This window comes from Acipenser ruthenus, chromosome 1 (assembly GCF_902713425.1).
Source record: "Acipenser ruthenus chromosome 1, fAciRut3.2 maternal haplotype, whole genome shotgun sequence".
NCBI classification, from domain to species: Eukaryota; Metazoa; Chordata; class Actinopteri; order Acipenseriformes; family Acipenseridae; genus Acipenser; species Acipenser ruthenus.
In genome coordinates this window covers 9,779,456-9,785,455 of record NC_081189.1, presented here as the reverse complement: position 1 = coordinate 9,785,455, position 6,000 = coordinate 9,779,456, and positions in this window count along the sequence as shown.

Sequence of the window (6,000 nt, the reverse complement as noted above, 5' to 3'; positions counted from 1 at the left end):
CCTCCCCACCACCCTCTGCAACCCCTACTAATCTACCCTCCTTCTCGCCCCTCTCAGACTCTGATCTGTGCTCACTGCTCCAGAGCCATAAACCCACCATGTGTGCTCTGGACCCCCTCCCCACTCACCTCTTCCAGGCTGCTGCCCCTGCCCAACTCCCTTTTATTTCCTCTCTTCTCAACACCTCTCTGCTCTGGCTGTTTCCCCTCTGCCTTCAAACAAGCCTGCATCGCCCCTATCCTAAAACCCCCCTCCTTGGATCCCTCATCCCTCCAGAACTACCGTCCTGTCTCCCTCCTCCCGTTCCTCTCTAAAAACTTTGAAGCGAACAATACACTGCCAGCTCTCTTTCTGGTATCACTTTCTCTGCTCGACCCCCTCCAATCTGGTTTTCACCTGGCACACTCCACTGAAACTGCTCTTCTCTCCGATACAAACTCTCTACTCTCTGCTCGTGCCGCCTCCCTCCTCTGTCCCAATTCTCCTTGACCTCTCTGCTGCCTTTGACCACTCTATTCTCCTGTCCTCCCTTGCTGACCCGGGACTCTCCGGCACTGCTCTTACCTGGTTCTCCTCCTACCTCTCTGAGTGTCCTGGCGTGGCTCACCCTCTGCCTCTTGCCATCTTTCGACTGGTGTCCCCCAAGGCTCAGTCCTGGGACCCCTCCTGTTTTCTCTCTACACCTGCTACCTGGGTCCCCTCATCTCCTCCCTTGACTTATCATATCAGTTCTATGCTGATGATGCCCAGATCTTCCTCTCCTTTCCCACCTCTGACTCTGACATTTCCTCCCGTATCTCTACCTGTCTCTCGACCATCTCCTCCTGGATGCACTCACACCATCTCAATCTCAATCTCTCAATATCAGATCTCCTTTTCTTCCCCCCCCCTCTATTCCTGTTGAATCCACCACCCTCTCTCCCTCCACATCAACCAAAAACCTTGGTGTCACCCTTGACCTCTCCCTCTCCTACTCTCAGCACATCTCGAGTCTGGCACACTCCTGTCACTTCTTCCTCAGTAACATACGCAGAATTCACCCCTTCCTCACTGATTACTCCACACAGCTCCTAGTTCAGGCCCTGGCACTGTCCCACCTTGACTACTACAACTCCTGCCTGGCCGGCCTTCCTGCCTCTGCTACCCATCCACTCCACCTCATCCAAAACTCTGCCGCTCGCCTTGTCTACTCCCTTCCCTGTTTCTCCCATGCTACACCGCTGCTCCGCTCTCTGCACTGGCTCCCTATCACTGCTCGTATCCAATTCAAAACTCTTTGACTCGCCTATCGCTATCTTGACCATTCTGCTCCCTCCCATCTCCAAACTATAATTTCTCCCTACACCCCCTCTGGCCCTCTCCACTCCGCCACCTCCGGCAGACTAGCTGTACCCCCCCTCTGCTCTCCCGCCTCTAGAGCCCGCTCCTTCTCCACCCTCCACCCAGTGGTGGAACAACTTACCCACGGATATCAGCACTGTTCAGTCTCTGACCACCTTCCAGCACCTTATCAAGACACACCTGTTGAAACAGCATCTGTAAACACTACAACTCTCGACCTTGCTGGACTATATGGCACCCACTTGTACCAGTAGTTGCACCAGCTTGTACTTCCACTGAACTGCTCCATACCTTGCTGCATTCACTACTGCTCCCACCTATAACTACTTACTATATATTGTATCAAAGAATAAGCCAATGCAAACAAATCTGTTTTTAAATTTCATTTAAAAGCCTTGACTGTGCCAGCATTCTTGACATGGCTTGGGACGGAGTTCCAGAGGCAGGGAGCAGGGCAACTAAAGGCTCTCCTCGCCCCTCCGGATTGTAGATGACTTCAAGGAACTAACAACAGTTCAGCATTCACTGATCTCAAGGTGTGGCCAGGAGCATACCAACAGCTCTATAAATATAAAGACCCAAAACCATGAGGGGTCTTATAAGTAGTAAGCAGAATGGTGGTTTTATTTACTGGCTAACTGGTGGCATTCTGTTATATATGATTTTTAATCCATTTTATTGTTGTATATGATTTTTAATCCATCTCATTCTCTCAAATCGTCCACAAGGAAACAAGCAGAGATGAACTGAAAGAAGAGAATGACTGTAATTGAATTGAGTGCAGTAATGAATCTCTTGAAGGATTACCAGTCCCTTCACAAGTTAAATAAAACAATCCAGGTGAATTGAAGTAAAATATTGAATCATTAAAGGAGAGTAGGAAACCCTTTTTGCATTCCTCGAGGAGGACGTACCTGATACATTCAGTAGCAGTCAGTTGGTTAAAGGGTTGCAGAACATCATGCAGTGTTTTCAGAAAACACAAAGGAAGGCTCCCTGATTGTTTATCCCTTACTTATTCACACACCAGCTGGAGAACAAAAAAAAAAACATTTCTCCAGAAGAAAGATGGTATATTGTATTATCCTTCATCATGTTTTGATTTGAAATGCATCCAGGTGATTTTCCTCTTCTTGCTGGGTAGGGTTATTGCATGTATATATTTACAGTTCTTACAGAACTGTGTGTTTGTGCAAGGCTTTAATTAAATTAGGTCATCCGTCAGATAGTTTGAAGGATGGCATCCATCAGATAGTTTGTGAAAATCGTAGAAATTTTCTTTAAAATTCACGGCAGTGTCACGGGTAAAGTATCGTATTTCGCGGAATGTGCACGGAAATATGTTATAAATTATGTGTACAGATTTTTTTTTAAAACAGCAAATATACAGATAAATGCACTGACATCAACATTAACATCAAAGTTACTCAAGCACTTTACAATAGCTTGTGAAACGGTATTGTAATTAACAGTCTGTAGGTAAAGTGTATCTGCAAGGACAGCTTTCAGTTCAGTATCAGTACGTCAGGTGCATGTTCACCAAGTTAGGTCTTGCAAAACAAATAAAATGTGTAACCCATACTGATCTTGTGCATCTGTCAACCAGACTGTTTTACCAATTCCATAATCTCCTGCTTGTGATACTTGACAACTTTAGGTAAGTATTCACATCTCCACCATTTGCTACACACTGTCTGAAGAATTTCCATAACTTTTGGTTGTCCAATTTTTCAAAAGGGATATTTGCGCAATCAAATGCCTCTGTCAGGTCAAAATTTAATAAGTGGACTTTTGGAATATGAAAGTCATCATTTTTTGTTTCTTTGCAAGTAAAGCAGTCGCTGTACTACTCAGGATTTCCGCCTCTCTTTTCGGTGAATCTAAATGCCTGTTTTCAGTAGTGATCTACAGTAACGTTGAAGGACATACAGAACAAGAGCTTACCTTCATCGCTGTGTAAAAGTCCTACTAGATACTGCTTTATGTGATCTGCTGCAGACATGTTTAGCCTTTTTAGAGACATCCAGGTTCTTGTTTACAGTGTGTAGTATTTTAATTTCCTGCTTAGATTGCATATAGTGACATGACATAATCACTGCACAGCACTGTGTGCATGGTGAATATTACACGCAGGTACATAGCAGAGCTGTACAGTTTCGTTAATGTGATATTTTTTTTTTTGTATAAAATACAAAATTATGAAATTATTTTTATTTCTTAAGAATATTGTAAAAATCGCGGTATTGGGCTAATTTCACTCATGCCTCATCTTGCCTGGCTTCAGATAACAATGCTTAAGCACATAGAATTGTGTTGGAGTTTATAAATTAAAATACAGAATTGGTAAAAATGTAATGTGTTTGTGCTTTTTAATGTTTCCCCATGATTTTGTATAGCCTCTAGGCTCTGAGACACTAGTGCAGGGGTGGCCAACCCTGGTCCTGGAGAGCCACAGGGTCTTTTGGTTTTCGTTCCTCCCGAGTTCTCAATTACTTAATTGAACCAGTTACTTTCTTAATTGGTCAACAATAAAGAAATGTCCAGGTCTGCAGCCATTGATGATTTAAAGATACCCAGAACACCCGCATGATTGTGGCTTTCCAGGACCAGGGTTGACCGCCCCTGATCTAGTGCATGACTTGAAGTCTGTACTGCATCCAAATAACAGGTGTAAGACGGGTAGGCATCGCATGCCTTGTGTTGATCTAACACTGGAACTCGATCTAAGGTTGTTGTCAGACTGCTACCTTTCATTTGTATATGGACACTGGTTATACAACTTCCTCCATCAGAACAACGAGGCCAGAGCGAATTCTCTCAGTCCGTTTTCCAAACTTGTATAAATCCCTGTTGAAATGGAAACAAATGTCTAAGTTTCTTTCAACTACACGAAAGCCGTTGATGGTCTCTATGTATCACATTTTGTATAACCTCCATGATTTACCAGATTTAAAAAAATATATTTTGCTGTAATCCATAGTTTAAAACATGCATCTAGCAACCTCGCGCTGGACGTCCATTTGGTAATTTATTTTATCAGAGCGATGCGATCAGATTGAATTCTCTCAGCATTGCACTTCGTAGTCGGAGTCCTAGTTAAAATGGTGATTATATCCCTCTGCTGCTGATGGAAATTAATCAGATTGCCTTCAAATTACTGTCAACTCAACCCCAGTGGCAGATGGAAACACTGCATTAGAATGCAATCATGCCATTCTTGGTGGACTGCTGGGACCACAGCGAACCTGTGTGTAGGGGAGGAAAGTAGAACTGAACCCAATGCAGAAGATGAGAAGACAACCAGCTTCCATTGCATACAATCCCTTGACGTTTTTGCATGTCAACCGCTTGTTATACTGACTTGCACCAGAAGATGGAGGTCTGCTTTCAAGAGTCCTGCTAGAATGTTCTTCCCTATATATTTACTTTAAATACTGTATGTAGAGATTTAACTCCAAATTCATATATGACCATACAGTAATCATACATTCCATCTCACTTGCTAAATTACAAATGATTTTGCAGTTTAAGTTTGTACAGATTAAAATACAGATGTAAGTAGTCACTTCTTGAAGATGTAATAGGTGGGTATGAAAGGGCAGAATATAGAGCAGTGTCACTGTAGAAAAGCACTTGTCCTTGTCAGGCTTTTTGATGATATACTGAGGCTCAGAAGGAAGTTTGTCAAATTATATATATATATATATATATATATATATATATATATATATATATATATATATATATATATATATAATTTGAATTGCAAGGTATTTCCGTAACATGATGCAGTCATTTTAAGGTTAGGGTGTGCTGTTGAGAGGCAGTAGCAAGGAGGTACTGTACAGGGGTTATACAAGAAAAGAAACACAGGCCAACACTTTCTGTAAGGTTTAGGGCTACCATGGAAAGCCAGGATGGAATTTACTGAAGTCTGCAAGGTGCTACAGGTGTTTTGTAGGGATACATGACCAGTTAATGACTACCACTTTATTAAGTGAATCAGATTGGGTTGTAAAGTCATCGTTGCTCACTAAACACCTGTAATTTATACACATCCACTTTCCAGCCAGATGCCTATCAGCTCTCAGTCATTTTCTGGGATTCATCTGCATATCTTATGAGGGAAGGCCTAGATGTGTGCCATGTATCACAGGTGTACTGAATTTGTCTAACACCAGTACATTAAAAAGCCTAAGACATCCTTCTAACGCAAACATCATGCCATCTCTTAAATAAGATTTTTGGAGAGCATCTTGTTCTGATCAAATTCTATATCTAGCCCCGATATCAAATCGTACTGTGTTTTGTATTTGCTCTTATTTGGACTGAAGTCATTGTATTTTGTATCTTGCTCTTAATTGTACTATAATTCTTGATATGTATTTTTTGTAACTAAGTCGGCCTGGGTAAGAGCGCCTGCTAAGAAATAAATAACAACAACAACAACAGATCCTATATCTAGGTGAAAGGATAGTGATAACGATCTACTAGCACTGACACCTGTCTCTGAACGTTTTGCCACGTTATAAACGTGCAACTAAAGGAAGACTACCAGCTGTTTGTAATGTGTGCGCACAATCTTCACAAGCGCTCTTGTAGAAAGTGTTATGTGGTGCAGTTGGAAAAACGTTTGAACAGAATTAGTTTAACTCTTTT